This window comes from Cannabis sativa, chromosome 7, assembly GCF_029168945.1.
Source record: "Cannabis sativa cultivar Pink pepper isolate KNU-18-1 chromosome 7, ASM2916894v1, whole genome shotgun sequence".
NCBI lineage: Eukaryota > Viridiplantae > Streptophyta > Magnoliopsida > Rosales > Cannabaceae > Cannabis > Cannabis sativa.
In genome coordinates, this window is record NC_083607.1 from 18,413,214 (window position 1) to 18,436,314 (window position 23,101).

A 23,101-nucleotide genomic window follows, 5' to 3' on the forward strand; every position below is an offset into this window, starting at 1 on the left:
AATTTCAATCTCTCGGTCCCTTTGCCCAGTGAACATACATCACTATTTATAGGGCTGGGAAACTTGAGGAGGAAGAGTTTCCTCTCTCGTTAAAATGCGCATAAATAGAAAGATCGTGGGATCAATGCTGAATGCAAGGATCGTGGGATTGAGGCTGAGTACACTGATAGTGGGATCGTGTGTAAGCCGTATCCACGTAAATTGATCCCTGAGTTTTAGGGATTGAGCTGATGACTCATGAAGCGAAAGCTGAATTCGCTAAGTGTTGATTGCTCTGCACGGATCACTGAATATCTTACTCTTGACATGCCAGCGAGGCATCCTGCTCGGCCTATCTTCCCGAGCAGATGTTCCAAGTGGACTTCACGTGTCACCATTCTCGAGATGCCACGTCAGAGTGCAAAATTTGGGATAACAAAACTTAAGAAAATTATTAAATAACAATGGTAGAGAACGAGTCTCTTGTATTATCACCTTAAGAGCTCTTGCTACAAATAATTCCCAACCCCTTTCAAATTTGAGAAAGGGAAAGTTTTAGGTGAGCTCTATTGGCTCCAATTTACATGATTATCCTCTAGTTATCCTCCAGGATACGTTGGTCAAATAGCATCTCAGGTGTTGGAAATTATTTTACCAGGATCTTAGATCTACTCACAAGTATGTTGATTAACACCCTAAATATGAACTTTCTAAAACGATGAAATAAACACATATAAAGTTTAGGAAACCTTACATTGGGTGCAGCGGAATAATATGACTCCTTCCGTTCAGATATCTAGCCCTTGATTCGTTTCTGTAGCAGAGCATTATCAATATCTGAACCTGAATCTTTTTCTCTGAATCTTTGATGCTGAAAGTCTTTCTTCACGATCTTCCTCACTATGATCGATTGAGGTATCACTTGCTTTGTGTGGGCACTACTCTAACACTAAGAATTTCAAAATTGAAGGAAGAAGAAAGAGAGAGAGTGGTCGGCCAAAGATAGGGAGAGAGAGAGGCTCAGTTTTTTCTGAATGAAAAGTCAGAAAATTAAGTGTAGAAATTTAGTGTAAATTTCCTCAAGCCTTCACTATCTATTTATAGCATTCCACTAGGGTTAGGTTTGAATTATTTGGCATTAAAATAATGAAAATATCAGTTTAAATTCCCTACAAAAGTGGCCGGCCCTATACAAGTGGATTTGGGCCTCACTTTTTGCAATTTTGCAGTTTTATCTTTTCTGCATCTGATTTTCTCAAAAACGCCAATTTTCTAATTCAACCATTTAAATGCCAATTCTAACTATTTAATAACTATAAATAATTATTAAATAATATTGTAATTTATCATATTTATTAATTGAACCATACAAAGTATCATAATTAACAAATATGCCCCTAAAACTCTTTCTTTACAATTTCACCCTTACTTAGTGAAAAATTCACAAATAGACATAGTCTAATTTGAGAATTATAATTGATTAATCAAAACTAATTATATGAGTCTTACAAGCAATATTATCTCAACTAGTGCGGGGATCATGGGTCTATATAACCGAGCTTCCAATAAGCAGATCAAGAATTTATTACTAAAATTCACTAACTTAATAATTCTTCGTTGAATCACTACTACAAAAGTGAGTTTTCCCAACGGTTTATAAATGTCATTTATACTATTTCCCAACGGTTCCTAAAACTGTTGGCTATGTGGGTGTCATAAAAATGCGGAACTTTAAAAGACGGTTTATAACTGTTGGAAAAAGCTACATTAAATGACGGTTTACAACTGTTGGGAAAAATCTTTTTAAATGACTGTTTATAACTGTTGGCAAAAGTATTATGTAAATTAAATTAAATATAAATGAAATTATTTTTTAAATATTAAATATATATAATAATATTATTTTTCATAAATAAAATATTAATTAAAATAAATAAAATAAATATATATTCAATTTTTTTTTAGAATAATATACATTCATATTCAACAATATACATTATATACAATTCAGAATAAAATATAAAAATTAATATTAAATATAAATATTACAACAATATTTTTTATTGTACCAAACAGAATAGAATCCTCAACAACACAATCAAAAAATTGTCTAAATCAGAACACTAATTGGTATGTAAATCCATAAATTTTGCCCCAATTTCATGAATAAATCACAGAACATATAATCCAACCCCAATTCAAATAATCTATCTTCAGTGAATTAGGTATGTCAATACCAAAGCCACAAACATCAACAGGCATGCAATCCATTGATCTATCGTTGCCCCTGAAAATTCACCAAAAAAAAAATCAAATCTTTATTACATATAGTACCCAATTTGATTGAAGAAAACCCTAATATTCAATTAGAGAGAAATCAACAATGCATCATCATATCTTTCAAGACCCATTTTTCTTTAACCCTAATTCTTCATTGACATATATAATCAAAATTAATAATTCAAATCTGTTAAAAAAAAAAAATTAAGAGAACTCACTGTCGCTGGTGGGAGCCGAAGCCGAAGCTGGAGCCGGAGCAGACGAAGCAGCCCCAAGAACAAACTCTCTCTGCGACGAATCAAAAAGGGTGGAAATCCTTATTAACCTCCACAATCGCCATTATCATCCTCCTCGTCGTTATCATCCTCCTTGTCGTCAACAGCACCAGCCAGCAAGCGAGAGCGAGAGAGAGAGAGAGAGAGAGAGAGAGAGAGAGAGAGAGAGAGAGAGAGAGAGAGAGAGAGAGAGAGAGAGAGAGAGAGAGAGAGAGAGAGAGAGAGAGAGTGAACGAGAGCGAGAGAGAACGAGAGTTAACGAGAGTGAGAGAGAACGTGAGCGAGAGAGAGAAGCGGAACGGCAGAGTGAAAGAGAAAGGATTAGGGTTTTTTTCCTTATCATTTTCTATTTATATTTTTTAAATTTTACCCACAAAATTATTTTATTTTAATAACTAAAAATCTGATATAATTTTTTTTAAAAAAAAAATGTTAAATCTCATATAATATTAAAGATCCTAAATTAAAGACCATAAATGCCACAATTTTTAATTAAAGATCCCAAATTAAGTCTCTAATTACATTTTAATTAAAAATAATTATCCAATAATATTTTAGTTCTCTTTCACAATAATATTTTTTAAATAACTTTCACAATAAATTTTTAAATACAACTAATTTCTAAAATTATCCTTTTATTGAAAATATATAAATTCTAAATTTTCTAATTTTATAAATTCTCAAATTATAAATTTATTAAAAAAATTTCTTTTTTATTTTTTAAATTTGAAGTTGTTTTTTGGTATTTTATTTTATTAAATACAAATTTTTTTAGGAAAAGAAAAAAGTACAAATTTCTTTATTTTTTTTAATTTAAAACTTTTTTAAAGTATTTTCTTTTATTAAATACAAATTTTTTTATTAAGTAAAAATTTTTTTATTAAGTAAAAATTTTTTTATTAAGTAAAAATTTTTTTCTTTTTAAATCTGAAACTTTTTTTTTGGTAAACTAAAAAGAATATTTCCCAACAGTTTATAACTGTTGGGAATACTAAATATAGCCAACGGTTGTACTTAGTATTCCCAACAGTTATAAACTGTTGGCATTTACTATTTTTTTTAAAATTTCATTTAATATTGCCCACGGTTCTTCACTGTTGGTATTTGTTTTTCCCAACGGTTTTTTTGCTTCGGTTTTAAACCGTTGGGAAAAATCTCTCCTTACCTTTTCCAACGGTTTTCAAAATTGACTCCCTTACAAACCGTTGGGAAAAGCCACTTTTGTAGTAGTGAATCCACACATAGAACTTAGAATTGCACTCTCAGTATATAGAATGCTCTATATGTTCACCATATAGACACATCATTAGTTATCCATTGTTATAATCCTAATTTGATCAATAATCCTCTATATGAATGATCTATACTGTAAAGGGATTAGATTACCGTTACACCCTACAATGTATTTAATCCTTAAAACACTTAACCCCGTATAAATGATATTTCAGCTTATATAAAATGAGATCTCCACCATTTATTTTTCGTTTGGTCAAGCTCAAAGGAGATCATCCTTTACTTACTATTCGCCAGATAGAAGCTATAGATTCCATGTTTATGATAGCGCTCCCACTCAATTGCACTACCGTGTTCCCAAAATGTACATATCACCCTGACCCAAAAGTAGGGTTAACTAACAAATCAAGGAACACAAATAGCCTCTCGAGATCGAGCCTAATCATAACAGGAATAAGATCATTTTATCTAGGATCAACTAGGCGATATTGACTTGAATAGATATTACGGTAAGTTTAATAAATCTAAGTCAAAGTTCAATATCGGTCCCTTCCGATGCATACTCCATGCATCCAACCTGAGCTTTACTTTAACCAATGCTCTGGAAAGAACATAGCATTTCTCCAAATGCAAGTAAACTCTGTTGTAGATTATCATATCAGTAAAACCTTGTGTCTGATAAATCTAGGAAACTTTATTCACATAGTCATGTTTACTTTCCAATATGTTGACAGCACAATAAACAGGATCAAGTATGTGAAAAGGGTTTCAGATGAATTTATACATTATGTAATATAATCATGAGATAAATCATGTGAACCATGCAACATTAAATGTTATTTCTGATCTATATTAATAAGTAAATCTGATTATATTGAATGAGTTTTATTTAGGCCATAAAACCCAACAAACTCCCACTTGCACTATTATAAAACAAAAAAGTGCATTTCAAATAATCTCAACACCTTGATATACAAATCAAGTGTAGTAGTAGTAAACTCCTCGTAATAAAATCTGAAAGGTTGAATTAACCACAACCTTTCCTCCACCATTACTCTTCCTTAATCACAAAATCATTGATAATGTGAAATTCCTCTTTATATGTCTACTCTCTTGGCATACTGGATTATATATCTTCGGCAACTACTTCTTGGTTATTTAGGAAGTAACACTAGTAGTTTAAGGCAATTTGGAATGGTGCCAAAGATGTATAGAACTTTCCTTAGACTGATAAGTACCTTTCCTGTAACTTTAACATTCAGTCCCTTTCTGGTAGACCTAGAGACTTCAGATAGGTTTTTACAGTTCTCCAAAATCACTATTCCACCCCCAGAGTAACCACCATCTTATCAGAAAGATTTTCTAGCACAAAGGAAAATTTCAAAATCTGATATGGTGTAGTCTAAGAGTTTTAAACACACCCTTATAGACTAACATATAGTTCCTCTTCTTATTCTTAAGATTTACTTGATTGTCTTCCAATGTTCTTCTCCAGGATTAATCTGATACCTACTCATTACTCCCACTCAACAGCAGGTGTCTGGTCTAAGGCATACAAAAGCATATCTAAGACCTCTCACTGTTGATTTAAGAAATTCTTTTATGGCTTTATCTTTTCTGGAATAGTTGAGACTTTTCCTTAGATTAATAAAATCTATGTCTAAGAAGTTGTGAAGCTTCTATAGATTGCCATTAGAAAGAAAATGCTTCAGCATCTTACTAAAGTAAGTTGCTCGCATTAGAGTAAGTAATTACCAGGTATACCACAAGCCATAGGTTTAGATAAACTCAAACCTATAATACTAGGAACAGGAAGTCTTGTTAAGTCCATTGAATAGACTTATTAACTAAAATTTCCTTTTATGTCCTTGTAATAGAAAACTTTAGGTTAATCCATGTGAATGGATCAAACTATAGTTCTCTAGGCTTTCTTCTTAGTTTCTTATCTTGACAATCCATTACTTGTTTAAACTCACAATGGATTTTAATCACTAGTGTCACTAGTGTCACCCAAGTCATAAGAAGGTGAGTTCCTAGAAACTCTCCCACTACGACAAGGTACCGTTAATTATGTCTAAGAAAACTAAATGGTATTAACCTCTTTGGTTGTTACAAGACAACAGAGACAGTGGGATCATCATATGTCATATAAGATGATAGAACACTTTTGGAATCAAGAAAAATATCTCCTTTATTTGCTACTTTATTTTCAGACTTAGTCAATTTTTTAGAAATGTAGTATTTGTTTGAATAAACACTTTCTTATCTATTGACAATGGGATGGTCCACCCCTAATCACTTAGAATAGCTAACAAACCATGGTTAACAGTTCTAGCTTTTCTTAAGATTTTGATTAGGTCATCCATGAATCTAGTAATGATTTACATTAAGTATACAACCATTACATCATTCTGAAATTGTATTACCATAGAAGGAATTAGGCAACGACTAGTAACTAATCATCAATATGCAACTCGAAATTTCTGGGGAGGTAAATTTGGATATAATTCAAAAATCAATTTAATGATCTTTGAACTGCATATCTACTAACTATTTCTCCACCCCTATCAGTTCGCAAGATCTTTAACCACTTACCTTAATGGTTTTAACCGTTGCTAGAAATTAATGAAATTTTTCAAACATTTCAAATTTCTTTGCATAAAGCAAAATCTAGAGTGATCGTTTTAAGAATACAACGAAAAACTCATATCCACCCCTGAATGTACATCCATCTGCGAATGAGATGAACTACTTTCAGTGGATATAGGCATATTAACTCTTTGCAGAGATTGATCTTGTCAAATCCACTATGATCAAGATACAAATGCCATAGATTAAAAAAAATGTGGTAGTGTCTTTTGATGACTTAGGTTTAGTTACATCAAAGAGTTCTTAGAATAGTGCAAGTGGATTCTGGTCACAGAATACTAAACTCATATTCCATACAGTTTGAATCCATTGATAAAAAATGGTTATTAAACACTTGGAAAGTGTAACTGTATTGCTTGCTGGAAATAGAAATATAAGAAAATTTCTGTTTGGATTCTAAAATTAAAGTCAAAGACTTAATTTATACCAAATAAAATGAGTAATTCTATCTTGGACCACCACTACTAATTTAACTCTAAGTCTGATTTGCCAATACAAGTAGGAGATTTCTAAGATTGAGGATTTATATCAATTGGGAATAGAATTTCGGGATTATAATCATATGCGTCATTTAATTTCTTAAGAGAAAATATAGAATGACATGAAATGATTTATAGACCATTCATCCAATGATATGTTATTGAACTAATTCGAAATGAATAAGCTAAGAGGAATTAGGATAATTTCGTTATTTAAATAAGAATCCAACGATGCTCCGATTAACGCAAGTCAAAGTAATCTTATTTATAAATTTTCTTGTTTCATATCGTAAAAATACTAGTCTAAGGTGTCATCAATTGATGAACAGCTAGATGTTGTATATACAATATTTATCTTTCGAGATCTAACACTATTATGAATGTCTAATGGGGAAAATCCATTAGGGATTTATCTCATTAGATAAACAAACCAAGTTAGACCAACAATGAAGATTCGAAATTAAACTACAACTTAATAACAGAAAATAACATGGTTCAATATAAATTCATACACAATTCAGAAATTATTAAACATATAGCAAGTAGGAATGACCAGTGAAAATACTAAAACATACAATCCTAAATAATTTCCAGGGTTTCCAACAAACTGATACACTGTCCCGGTAGGCGAGAGTCAAAGTATCATTTATTGAATAGAGTTGTCAGCTCATCTAAAATAGAATCCATTCTAGCAACCTTTTATTCGATCAAAATAAGAATCCATAGTTGTCCCGGTAGGCGAGAGTCAAGGTTATTCTCATTTTATGAGCTTCCACCATTGTTTCATGTTTTATAAGTTTATCTCTAAGTAGTCACCGTAGGGGAGAGTCTAATAGAGACGAAAACTTACAAAACACTTATCAAATGAGATCTTACGGTGTTAAATGCGTTCAACGAATAACCATCCATAGGGGGACGAAGTCTAGCGTCTCGAGGTTATATTGAAAACATTTAACTTTTTTAAGACAAACAATGGAGATCGAATATGAAACGCCCTAAGATTTAGGGACGCTACCCAATATGATTAAGAAACCCTAATCCCCTAAACGGAATTGGTTTTAAAATAAGCGCGGAAATTAAACTTTAAACGAAAACGGAATGAAAATAAACTTGTAATAATTTTAACCTTACAAACAAAAGATACATATTTCGGGATCCCAAAAATCATTTTACAAAATATTACAAGTCTTTTCTCCTTAACCGACCTAAGCGGCAAAATAGAGTTACAAAAGTTTCAACACTGGTAGACCCCAACCTGCTTGGTCTAGTGTGGCATGAACATTTACATACATCGCCCAACTCCCATACTCATGGCTGATCAAAGATAGATTTACCCTTTCCTGCACAGTAGAGCACCCGTGAACCAAGCCCAGCAAGACAGTAAAATATATCGTTAATCATATATAACTCATCACATAAATAATAATGCCATTTCATATTTCTCTGTATGACACAGACCTGCGTGTTACACTCACACGCCTATTTATGTCTATGTGGCATAGACCTACGTGTTAAGCTCACACGTCTAATTACAATAAGCCCTTAGAATGGTTCATCTTGGTTCTAGTTGCCGAGTCTAACCTGCTTATGCCTTGAACACATAACCCTTTACTTCAATATACGTCTATATACATCATGGCATAACAATTACATATTAACAATTCACTTGGGTAATAACCCTAAGCCAATAAACCGCTCCCTTTACAGTAGTAACTCTAATCCCGGTTTTTAGTTTCTCATATAAATCACATTCCATATAAGCGCCATTGCGAATATCTCTACGTGCTAACTACTGTCTTACCTGATGTCCCGCAAATATGGAGATTCCAAATCCCCGGGTGCTCTTGACCAAGTGCCGGTAATCCTAGTCACAATTCCCGGATACACAAGTATAGGGTTAATCCCAAAATCCATTTCCATAAATTAAAAACTGGGCATTTAAATTCCAGATATTCAGATAGAGCTCGGAATGAGCTTTCCAACGATATAAAGAACGTCCCAAACGGCGTCCCGAGTCAAAAGTTATCACCAAAACAAAAACCCGAAAAAATACAATAAGCTGCCAAAAATGGCCGCGGCTACTGGGTTAAAAACCCAGGAAACTCTGTTTCCAGCAACAAAAATGCATCCAAAAATACCAATTTTCATGCTATAACAACCCACAATCATACCAAATTTTCACCTAGCATAAACCAAGTAATTAGGGAGGAATTACACCTAATTCACTTCCAACAACACCAAAAACCAGCAACTAAAAATCATCAATTTCAGCAAGCTTTAACTAGAGCAAAAATCCCAAATCAAGAGCTTGCATAACCATATAAAAATATCAGCATCTTTAAATAAATTTATTCTCAATATAACCCAAGCAAATGCCTTAAATCCTCATCCATGCATAAAAATTCAGATTATAACAACAATCATGTAAACACAATTATCAACAATTCTACATGAACTAATCAACATCAAGAGTTTAGAGCTTAAATCTAACAAAATTACTTACAATATTCAGCAAGAAAATGTCAACATAGATTTCAAATTCTCACATTCAAATCTCCATCTAAGCTTCCAAACATTCAAAGCTTAGCTACTAACAAAATATTCAAACTAGAATTTCACCAACTCATATCAATTCATACCCATGCATTTCAAGAACACCTATTCATAAAAACATGCTTCTTTTTCTTTTTTTTTTTTTTTTTTTTTTTAAATTATCATTTTAGCAACAACTCAAAACTTAGAAATGGTAGGAGAACTACCTCAAATCCAAGCAAGAGCAAATCCCCAAATCTCCAAAACTAAGCTTTCTTCCACAAGGAATTCACCACAAAATCAAAGCTAAAAAAAATGTGTTTTTGAGAGGGAGAGGCTGGCTGCTAGGGCTGGAGTAAAATGCAGAAATAAAATCTCATTTTGCTTAATATTTCTCTTTTAATGAATCATAACCCAAAATGCACAATTACCACATTGCCCTTAGGGCCAGATTCCCATTTTCAAGCATATAAGGGTAAAAAAAATATAATTATCACATTCCACACACTCAAATAATAAATTTCAGATTTCTTGTATAAAAATAAAATGCCAATTAAACATCCCAAAATTGTATTTCGGCCCCGAAACCCGGTTCAGCCCGAAATACCCGGTTGTGACTATACCGCGCCAACTTGTCTGAACACACCTGAAAAAGGACACACTAGATATACTATATAATAATATAGTTCATAAGCACATAAATAAATTAAATTCACAGTTTTACCCTTCTCGGGTCAAAATTACTAAAATGCCCCTGGCTCACCAACGGGGTCTTAACATGTCATTTCTCAAATTAATTCGCATATAATAAATTATATAATAATATAGTTCTACAATAATACTAAATTAACTAGTTAGGGCTTTGCTAATCCATTTCCTTAATTCCAGGGTATTACAATTACCCCCTCCTTATAGAAATTTCGTCCCGAAATTTACATAAACAACTCCGGATATTTCTGCTGCATATCCGTCTCGAGTTCCCAGGTTACCTCTTCTACTTTACTGTTCCTCCATAATACTTTCACCAGTGCAATCGTCTTGTTTCTCAAAACTTTCTCCATTCTGTCAAGTATTTGCACCGGTTGTTCCTCATATGATAAATCTGGTTGTAGTTCCAATGCTTCATAACTCAAGATATGGGACGAATCTGAGACATACTTTCGAAGCATCGAAACATGGAACACATCATGTACAGCTGCCAGTGCTGGGGGCATAGCCAACCTGTACGCTACTTTCCCTATCCTCTCAAGGATTTCAAAAGGTCCAATGAACCTGGGGCTAAGTTTTCCTTTCTTACCAAAGCGCTTGATGCCTTTCATCGGCGATATTCGGAGAAATACCATGTCCCCAATCTGAAAATCAATATCCCGTCGCTTTGGATCAGCATAACTCTTTTGTCTGCTCTGAGCCGCGAGCATTCGCGCCCTAATTTTATCAACTGCCTCACTTGTTCTCTGAACAGCCTCGGGACCCAAGAACTTTCTTTCACCTACCTCATCCCAGTGAATAAGTGATCTACATTTTCTTCCATATAAAAGCTCATAAGGGGCCATCCCGATTGTTGCCTGATAGCTGTTGTTGTACGAAAACTCGATCAGGGGAAGGTACTTTACCCATGATCCTTCAAAGTCAAGCACACATGCCCGTAGCATGTCTTCTAAGATCTCAATAGTCCTCTCGAATTGTCCATCCGTCTGAGGATGAAATGTTGTGCTAAACTTTAACTGAGTTCCCATAGCTCGATGTAGACTCTCCCAAAATCTTGATGTGAATTTCGGATCTCTATCCGAAACAATGGACTTTGGGACACCATGAAGACGAACAATTTCTCTAACATATAACTCAGCATACTGATCAATGGAGAAGTTCGTTCGAACAGGCAAAAAGTGCGCTGACTTTGTAAACCTGTCCACTATGACCCATACAGAGTCGAACTGTCCTGTAGTTCTCGGCAAGCCTACCACAAAGTCCATAGCAATGCCTTCCTATTTCCACTCTGGAATATTCAATGGCTGCAGCAACCCTGCAGGCCTCTGATGTTCAGCCTTCACTTGCTGACAGGTAAGACACTTAACAACAAACTCAGCGATGTCATTCTTCATGCTTGGCCACCAAAACATGGCCTTGACGTCTTGATACATCTTCATTGACCCCGAATGAACTGAGTAAGGAGTCGTATGAGACTCAGTCATAATCTCTCTTTTAATACCGTCATCCATAGGCACAAAAACACGATTCATAAATCGTAACATTCCTGTTTTATCCACTGTAAAGTCACTAGTCTTCCCAGCTGAAACCCTATCTCGGGATTTCATTAACTCTGGATCTTGCAATTGTGCTTCTTTGATTCACTCTAAAAGAGTAGATTGCAGGGTAATATTAGCCAACTGCCCTACAACCAACTCGATTTTAGCTCGGGTCATCTCATTTGCTAACTGCTGGGAGATTTGTTTCACAGTATTTATCTGATTATGCCCCTTTCTACTCAAGGCATCGGCAACCACGTTTGCCTTACCTGGGTGATAAAGGATCTCACAATCATAATCCTTCACCAATTCTAGCCAGCGTCTTTGTGTCATATTCAGGTCTCTCTGGGTAAAGAAGTATTTTAGACTTTTATGATCAGTGTATATCTCACATTTCTCGCCATATAAGTAATGTCGCCAAATCTTTAGCGCAAATACTACTGCCGCGAGTTCTAAGTCGTGAGTAGGGTACCTCTGCTCGTACTCCTTTAACTGCCGAGAAGCATAGGCTACTACCTTTCCAGCTTGCATAAGAACACAGCCGAGACCTTGTCTCGAGGCATCACAATAAACAACAAACTTTTCCTTATCTGAAGGAAGAGTTAGCACTGGAGCGGTAATCAAGCGCTGCTTTAACTCTAAAAAGCTTTTCTCACACCGATCAGTCCAAACAAACCTCAAATTCTTTTGGGTCAACTCCGTTAAAGGTACAACAATCTTTGAGAAATCCTCAACAAATCGACGATAATACCCAGCTAAGCTCAAAAAGCTTCTGACTTCAGTAGCCGATTTTGGTGTTGGCCAATCCCGAACAGCTTCAATCTTAGACGGGTCCACCATTATCCCATCTTTATCTACTATGTGCCCCAAGAAAGAGACACGAGATAACCAGAATTCACACTTTTTGAATTTAGCATACAGCTTGTTGTCTCGTAACCGTTGCAATACAGATCTAAGATGCAACTCATGTTCCTCTTCTGATTCAGAATAAACCAAGATGTCATCAATGAACACGATAACACATCTATCCAGGTAATCCTTGAATACACGATTCATAAGATCTATGAATGCCGCCGGGGCATTGGTGAGTCCAAAAGACATCACTATAAATTCATAATGTCCGTACCGAGTACGGAATGCAGTTTTCGGAACATCTTCCTCTCGAATTCTCAGCTGATGATAGCCTGAGCGAAGATCGATCTTGGAGAAGACCATCTTCCCTTTCAGTTGATCAAAAAGATCATCAATTCGAGGTAAAGGATATTTGTTCTTGATGGTAAGCTTATTCAACTCTCGGTAATCAATACACATTCGCAGAGACCCGTCTTTCTTCTTCACAAATAATACCGGAGCACCCCAAGGAGAGTAACTCGGCCTAATGAATCCCACATTCAGTAATTCTTGTAGTTGTATCTTCAATTCTTTTAATTCTGCTGGAGCCATTCGATACGGTGCCTTTGATACTGGTTCCGCTCCCGGAACTAACTCAATTACAAATTCAATCTCTCGGGTAGGTGGCAATCCCGGTAGATCTTCTGAAAAGACGTCAAGAAACTCGCATACCAATCTTGTACTCTCAGGTCCAGATGTCACAGGTTGGCTGGTATCCACTGCAGTAACTATGAATCCCAGACAACCTCTGCTCATCAGGTCCTTAGCTTTCAAAAGTGTTATTCTTGATATGCGTGCCCCCTGAACTTTACCCACAAACACTGCTGGGTTGGCACTATCAGGCTCAAACACCACCATCTTCCGCTTGCAGTCAATCGTTGCCCCATACTTAAATAGAAAATCCATTCCCAGGATTATATCAAAATCAAACAATTGCAATTCTATTAGATTGGCGGTTAATTCACAACCGTCAATCGAGAAGGACAAGGACCGAATCCACCTAGTGGATACCATAAGGTCTCCTGAAGGTAAAAGGGTACCAAACCCCGAAGCATGAATATCACATGGTTTATCGAAACTTTCAATTACTCTACTTGACACATAAGAATGGGTAGCTCCCGAATCAAACAATACGGTATAAGAACAACCATTTATAGACAACTGACCTGTCACCACTGACGGACTAGCATCAGCGTCAACCTGAGTCATGGTAAAAAGTCGTCTCGGGTTCTGAGTAACATTCTTCTTAGGCTCCTCTTTCTTGGTCTGAGGACAATCTCTGATGAAGTGGCCCACCATGCCACACTGGAAACAAGTCTTGGCCCGACATTCACCCTGATGGTGTTTCTTACATTTCGGACACTCAGGATAAGATCAAAATGAAGATACGCGGCCCTGACGACCACCTCTGTTTCCCCGAAACTTTCTATTGCCCCCTGATGTTCCGGAAGCATCAACCTTCCGTTTGTGATCAGGGTTACCACTGTCGGTCCCCTTACTGATATTACCACTAGCAGGAGGGTTCGATGTCGTGACGACATCCTTTGCAGTCTGCTCTTTCACTACATGTTGCTCAGCCTCCTCAGCAATTAAGGCTAGCTCTACCACTTTCTTGTACAAAGTGTCATGTGAAGTGGTAATTTTCAAGTCCCGACTGATTGTGGCATTCAGTCCTCTCACATATTTCTGTTTCCTGGTGAAATCTGTGGGCACCAGATCACCAGCAAACTTGGACAGCCGATCAAACTCCAGAGGGTACTCGGCCACAAACATCTTCCCCTGAGTTAGTTTCATAAAATATTCCATATGTGAAGTCCTCACTGCGATGTTATAAATTTTTTCTTCAAACAAATTCTTAAACTCATCCCAAGTCATTACACTGACGTCACGAGTCTGTCCCACAATATCCCACCAGACGCGGGCATGATCTTGTAACATGAAAGCTGCACAATTCACTCTCTCTGTTCCCGTCACTCCCATATTATCAAGGAGACGGGTGATTGTACTCATCCACTGCTCAGCCTTAATTATGTCAGTACCTCCCAAAAAAGTTGGAGGTTGCAGCTTCACAAACCGTTCAAACACAGAATCTCTGTGCGGCATCATAAACCCCTAGTTACCCATCACTACCACAGGCCCTGGTGGTAACACTTGCTCAATAGGGGCAACCGGTACCGATTGCCTTAATCGACGCAATTCTTCCTCTTGACGAAGTATGATACCTCACATTTCTTAGAACATCTGCTGCCAGTCAGCAGGAGGATTAACATTGCCAACCCCCGCATTATCCCCCAGATTCTGCGGAGGTGCAGGTGGTGCCGGTGGATTGGTTTGGTCTACACCATGCTCTACTTGCTCGCCTTGTGGTCTAGATGATTGCGGAGGGTCCATTTTTACAAGTACCCCTGTAATCAACAACCCCAGCGAGTTAAGCACCAATACCACACTTATGCACTTAATACCTTAAACCCTAACTCAACTATTTATTTCATATAATTAAACACTTAACATATAGCATTTTAAGCATGGCATCATATATCACATAAATACCCTAGATGCTTACATACTGCCTAAAATGGAAAGCGGTAATTAATTGATCACATAAGCAGTAAAGTATTTACTCTCAACACTTACTGCACCATGAGTCGAGCTTATCTCTGACGATGATTGTACATGTTTGGCCGGTCTACAGGAAGTTTAAAAACCTTGGCGCTCTGATACCAAATTGAAACGCCCTAAGATTTAGGCACGCTACCCAATATGATTAAGAAACCCTAATTCCCTAAACGGAATCAGTTTTAAAATAAGCGCGGAAATTAAACTTTAAACGAAAACGGAATGAAAATAAACTTGTAATAATTTTAACCTTACAAACAAAAGTTACATATTTCGGGATCCCAAAAATCATTTTACAAAATATTACAAGTCTTTTCTCCTTAACCGGCCTAAGCGGCAAATTAGAGTTACAAAAGTTTCAACACTGGCAGACCCCAACCCGCTTGGTCTAGTCTGGCACGAACATGTACATACATAGGCATGGCAAAAAGATCCATTCATTCGGATCGGATCAGTGATCCGATCCGACGGATCATTACTGATCCGAAACATTCGGATAGTTATTGGATCTTGGATCAGATCCGACCCACCCAGCTTAATTTTTTTACGGATCGGATCTGACCCGATCCGTTTTAAATAAATATATTTTTTTTAAAAAAAAATTACTTTTTAATATTTTTTTAAGGTGTAAGGCCAGTGGAATACCAACATTAGACATATATGATCTGCCCATAGAACACACTATATATTATTATTTTAATTAATTACTCTCTCAATTTAATTCTTATATATATGCGTACATATATATATATAAAAATAAAAATATATATGCATACTGGCCATTCTATATTTTAATTATTTAATTATAATAATTATTATTATTTGCAAAATTCCCTACCTTTTTCGAAAATCTTAAATATAAGGTTATAATAAGAAAGTACAGTAACAAATATTATACACAATAGATCGATTTATGTATAGGCACTGTTAAATATATTAATTTGCACAATAATTTACACTTTTATATTATATCACTTTTATATATGTATGCAACAATAATTTAAATTTAATATAAACATATTATTAATTAATAAGAATAATATTTAATTTTTATTTATCAAATAAAAATAATAATTAATTAAATATTATAATAATGAGTAATTAATACTATTATTTGACTCTTAAATATTTAATTATTTAAGGGGCATTTGCTAATATTTTTATTTTTTTTAATTTTTTAATCATAAAAATAAAAGTAATTTTTTGTTTTTAAAAAATATGTGTTCTATAACCATTTTTGCTTTTTTTTTAATTTTAAAAATTGATAAGAAAAATATTACTACAAAAAATCTTATTTTTAATCACAACAAAATTTTTGACTAAAAGTTAAAAAATTGTAACTAATTATAAATCATCATTCTTATGTTGTGACTAAAATAGGCCCATCACTAAAAGTATTAGTTACAAAAATTACAATTTGTTGTGACTCAGTATAAAAAATCTTACTTTTATTATTAACATATTTATTTTTTTGTAGGAGTCGTATACAGTAAATCTTGAAGACTAGAAGAACAGCATATATAAAGTTTATAGTTAATTTAATGTATTTTTTTAGAGGAGATTTATTTCATGTAATCATCATACTACATTATTATTGATGATTATATTAGTGGAATTTCTAAAATTTGGTAAATTAATTTTTCAATAGTAATATTACATTTTTATGTGATAAGAATTTGATATATTTTTTTTTATTGATTTTGACAAATAAAATAAAAATATATAAGAAAAAAAATAATGCATTATTAGTTCTTAAACAAATAAATTTTGGAAAAAAAAATATAAATTTAGATATAAAATATATTTTTTTTATTTAAAAAAAAAAGTTGGGTCGGATCAGATCCGATCCGTATAAGGCGGGTCGGATCAGATCCGATCCGAGTATCTGATCCAGCGAGGCGGGGCGGGGCAGATCCGTATATGATCTGGATCAGGTTGGATCAGAGTCGGATCAGATCCGACCCGCCCCATTGACATTCCTATACATACATCGCCCAACTAACATACTCATGGCTGATCAGAGATAGATTTACCCTTTCCTGCACAGTAGAGCACCCATGAGCAAAGCTCAGCAAGACAGTAAAATATATCGTTAATCATATATAAATCATCACATAAATAATAATGCTATTTCGTATTTGTCTGTATGACACAGACCTGCGTGTTACACTCACACGCCTATTTATGTCTATGTGGCATAGACCTACGTGTTACGCTCACACGTCTAATTACAATAAGGCCTTAGAACGGTTCATCTCGGTTCTAGTTGCCGAGTCTAACCTGATTATGCCTTGAACACATAACCCTTTACTTCAATATACATCTATATACATCATGGCATAACAATTACATATTAACAATTCACTTGGGTAATAACCCTAAGCCAATAAACCGCTCCCTTTAGAGTAGTAACTCTAATCCCGGTTTTTAGTTTCTCATATAAATCACATTCCATATAAGCGCCATTGCGCATATCTCTACGTTCTAACTACTGTCTTACCTGATGTCCCGCAAATATGGAGATTCCAAATCCCCGGGTGCTCTTGACCAAGTGCCGGTAATCCTAGTCACAATTCTCGGATACACAAGTATAGGGTTAATCCCAAAATCCATTTCTATAAATTAAAAACTGGGCATTTAAATTCCAGATATTCAGATAGAGCTCGGAACGAGCTTTCCAACGATATAAAGAACGTCCCAAACGGAGTCCCGAGTCAAAAGTTATGACCAAAACAAAAACCCGAAAAAATACAATAAGCTGCCAAAAATGGCCGCGGCTACTGGGTTTAAAAGCCCAGGAAATCCTGTTTTCAGCAACGAAAATGCATCCAAAAATACCAATTTTCATGCTATAACAACCCACAATCATACCAAATTTTCACCTAGCATAAACCAAGTAATTAGGGAGGAATTACACGTAATTCACTTCCAACAACACCAAAAATCAGCAACTAAAAATCATCAATTTCAGCAAGCTTTAACTAGAGCAAAAATCCCAAATCAAGAGCTTGCATAACCATAAAAAAATATCAGCATCTTTACACAAATTTATTCTCAATATAACCCAAGCAAATGCCTTAAATCTAACAACAATCATGTAAACACAATTATCAACAATTCTACATGAACTAATCAACATCAAGAGTTTAGAGCTTAAATCTAACAAAATTACTTACAATATTCAGCAAGAAAATGTCAACATAGATTTCAAATTCTCACATTCAAATCTCCATCTAAGCTTCCAAACATTCAAAGCTTAGCTACTAACAAAATATTCAAACTAGAATTTCACCAACTCATATCAATTTATACCCATGCATTTCAAGAACACCTATTCATAAAAACATGCTTCTTTTTCTTTTTTTCTTTTATTTTTTTTAAATTATCATTTTAGCAACAACTCAAAACTTAGAAATGGTAGGAGAACTACCTCAAATCCAAGCAAGAGCAAATCCCCAAATCTCCAAAACTAAGCTTTCTTCCACAAGCAATTCACTACAAAATCAAAGCTAAAAAAAATGAGTTTTTGAGAGAGGGAGAGGCTGGCTGCTAGGCTGGAGTAAAATGCAGAAATAAAATCTCATTTTGCTTAATATTTCTCTTTTAATGAATCATAACCCAAAATGCACAATTACCACATTGCCCTTAGGGCCAAATTCCCATTTTCAAGCATTTAAGGGTAAAAAAAATATAATTATCACATTTCACACACTCAAATAATAAATTTCAGATTTCTTGTATAAAAATAAAATGTCAATTAAACATCCCAAAATTGTATTTCGGCCTCGAAACCCGGTTCGGCCCGAAATACCCGGTTGTGACTATAACGCGCCAACTTGTCAGAACACACCTGAAAAAGGACACTCCAGATATACTATATAATAATATAGTTCATAAGCACATAAATAAATTAAATTCACAGTTTTACCCTTCTCGGGTCAAAATTACTAAAATGCCCCTGGCTCACCAACGCGGTCTTAACATGTCATTTCTCAAATTAATTCGCATATAATAAATTATATAATAATATAATTCTACAATAATATTAAATTAACTAGTTAGGGCTTTGCTAATCCATTTCCTTAATTCCAGGGTATTACAGAATATCTTAATAATAATAAAGCTCATTATTTAAATAGAGTTGTATTTTCTTTGATACTTATTTTAATCTATTTATTTTAAATATATATTTATTTAATTAAAATTTCCAACTTAGAATGAAAAATTCTAAATATAAATTTTAATTTAATATTTATAAATTTTACTTAGATGGATATGAAAATAACATGAATTATTTCCATCTTAGTAATAATTTCCAATAAATTTTTAGAAAAATATTCAATTTAAGTTGTTACAAAATTAATTTAAATTAATTTACAACTCAAATTTAATTTTCTATAAATATATATTGCATTTCGAAAAAAATTAAAGTATTTAAGGATACAATTTTCGAAAAATGCATGTTAAAATAAAAAAATAAATCCTGGAAAAATTATTCTAATTTAATGTTGGCCCAAAATTAATTAATAAAATTAATTTACAACAAAAAATATAATTTTTCTCTTTAATTAAATATATATAAGACAAATTTCAAATATTTAAGTATGATGATGAAAATAACCTTAAATATTAATTTTCTATTTAATTAAATACACTAGAAAAATAATTCAAGCAAAAATATCACCTATCTAGATTTTCCTTTGACTAATTAATTAAATTTCTAATAAAATATATTTTACTTCATTTATTTTAATTAATCATTAAATGAAAAAATCATTGATTTAAGTTGGTCCAAAATTAAAAATAAATAATTTACAACTTTAATCTATTTTTCAAATAAAATTCAAATTTCAGCATTTAAGAAATGCAATTTCAAAATTTGATTAATAAAATAAGAAAGAAAAAAAAATATTTTGAAAATTATTTAAATTTAAGTTGAAAAAATAAATTTCAACTTAAAATAATTTTCTATTTAATTAAGTGTCATGAAAAGAAATATTTAAGTATCATGATGAAAATCAACTTAGATATTTAATTTTCAATTTAATTAAATGTATTAAATTCAAGAAATAATTAAGTGTAGAGAAGGTTTAATTATTAATCTCTAGTTTAATACTAGGAAAAAATATACTTAAAATAAATTGTACCAAAATTAATTATTTAAATAATTAATTTCACCATGTATAATATTTTCCTATTTAATATTAGAAATAATAAGTAGTCTAAAAATAACTATCTAGAAAATATCTTATTTGACTAAGTATCTTTACCACAAAATTTGAAAAAATATCTAATTTAAGTTGTATTAGAAAAAATCTAGAACTTAAATATTTTCAAATTTAAATTTATTAAGTTGTAACCACTTAATTTGAAAATATTCCATTTTAAGTTAATATTCGAAAAGATATCAACTTAAAAAAATATCTAAAGAATCTTAATAACCAATTCCTAAAATTCCTCAACTTAATTTTGAAATTTTAAATCCAAAAGATAATCAGATTTAAGTTGATTAGTTAGAGATAACTAAATATCAACTTAAATAGGAATATTTAATGAAAAATTTAAATTAAGCTTCAGAAAGAATCTAGATAATAATATAATTCTATATTTTATTAAATACAAGAAAGTACATATAGTTTAGCTTAGAATAAAATTCTTTAAACTATGATTTTCTTAAATTAATTTCAAAATAAATGAAATTAATTATGTTGCTAATCAATTTTATTAGGTTAAACTAGTTTAATTAACCTAGTACAGTTATTCAAATCAGGCAAATGGACCTTCACAATTGGGGTAGTTCATGTGAGAGGGTGCTGGGTTTAGTATGTCGTACCCACTACTATGGCTCCCAACTCTCACACAAGGCCCAAAAGAGAGGAATTTAATCTTAAAATGAACAACTGTTATTAATTGAATAGGCCCAAAACTAAATGGCCTAAATAAAATCTATCAAGAACTATGATATTTTATTTAGCAACAACAACCTACATGCATCTATAATGAAATTAAACACATAGGCTCACACAGGCACACAATTTTGATGGATCCTATCATGTTGCTAGGTCATACACAGATGAAAGAAGATTGTAAATATACATGTTACAAATTATTTACTTGACCAAGGGAGCCATGAGTTAAAATCAGATCATTGGATCTGTCAACAAGTTAACCATGGCTATTTGCAATCAAGCAATAATAGGTTTTAAAAACTTACAAATAAGCTAAAACACATACTCCTGCAACACGGTTAGCTGGATAGTTGGATGTAGGATTTATTTAATTTTAAATAAATAATTTGGAAAAATTAATTAAATAAAAATTTATTTTCGAAAATTAAAAAAAATCTAAAAAATTTAAATATTTTCGAAATTAATAATAAAATAATATTTAAAATTAAACCTACAATTTTGAAAAATTAGGTTTCAACCAACCTAAATATCATTTCAAAATTTGCTAACTACTTTTGAAAATTTAATGTTATTTTATAAATAAAAATTAAATAAAAAATTAAAAAAAGATAAATGAATATCTTTTTCAGATTTTAAATGTAATTTAAATAAATAAAATAACAAAATTTAAAAGTTAGCAAAATATCTTACATCTATTTAAAATTACATGATTATAGTTATCTTATTTTAAATTTAAATAAGGTCAAATTATTTTAAAAAAAAAATTAATTTAAAAAATTTAATATCTGACCTTAAATTTAAAAATAAGATAAGATATAATCAAATTTAAAAATAAGATAGATAATTAAGCAAAAAGATAGATATTTACTATTTTTTAAATTCAAATTACACTAATAGTAAATGTATAAATCAGAACTACACAAAAAATCGGAAGTTAAATCCATGAAATAGCATGAAAAAATGAAGAAAAACGAAAAAATTTGCGAGCTGTACGGACAGTATGCCGAGCATACATGTCCGCACGCGCATGGGGGGGTCTTTGGGCGTGAAAACTCGGCGCAGGGGGAGGTTGCTTGATTTCCGCACGCGCACGAGGTTCAGCGACACCACCCCGATTTTCTGAAACTTCAAAAAATCATAACTAATTCAAATTAAATCGAAATTGAGTTCTGTAAAAAAGTAACTTGCTTAATTTTTTCCATACTATCCAATAAAAATAATTCTAGAAACATATATTCAATTATTTTTCACGAAAATTCACAAACATCAATCAATCATCAAATAACACTCAATACAACATGATACCATCCAAAACATCAAACAAATCGTTTTAAAGTCCAAATTTCTTGCAAGAAAATCAATTACCATGGCTCTGAGGCCAGTTGTTGGAAATTATTTTACCAGGATCTTAGATCTACTCACAAGTATGTTGATTAACACCCTAAATATGAACTTTCTAAAACGATGAAATAAACACATAAAGTTTAGGAAACCTTACATTGGGTGCAGCGGAATAATATGACTCCTACCATTCAGATATCTAGCCCTTGATTCCTTTCTGTAGCAGAGCATTATCAATATCTGAACCTGGATCTCTTTCTCTGAATCTTTGATGGTGAAACTCCTTTTGCTGAAAGTCTTTCTTCACGATCTTCCTCACTATGATTGAGGTATCACTTGTTGTGTGTGGGCACTACTCTAACACTAAGAATTTCAAAATTGAAGCAAGAAGAAAGAGAGAGAGTGGTCGGCCAAAGATAGGGAGAGAGAGAGGCTCAGTTTTTTCTGAATGAAAAGTCAGAAAATTAAGTGTAGAAATTTAGTGTAAATTTCCTGAAGCCTTCACTATCTATTTATAGCATTCCACTAGGGTTATGTTTGAATTATTTGCCATTAAAATAATGAAAATATCAGTTTAAATTCCCTACAAAAGTGGCCGGCCCTATACAAGTGGATTTGGGCCTCACTTTTTGCAATTTTGCAGTTTTATGTTTTCTGCATCTGATTTTCTC

General features: G+C 33.0%; 1 long non-coding RNA gene across 1 annotated transcript; it reads right to left on the bottom strand.

Moving 5' to 3' along the window:
- Window positions 1-16,660: 16,660 nt before the first annotated feature.
- On the bottom strand, window positions 16,661-18,762 carry LOC133039569 (uncharacterized). The gene is made up of 3 exons (XR_009688707.1): window positions 18,611-18,762; window positions 17,681-17,743; window positions 16,661-17,219 (listed from the first exon to the last, which is right to left on the bottom strand). It is a non-coding gene; the product is annotated as an uncharacterized LOC133039569 (long non-coding RNA).
- Window positions 18,763-23,101: the final 4,339 nt, after the last annotated feature.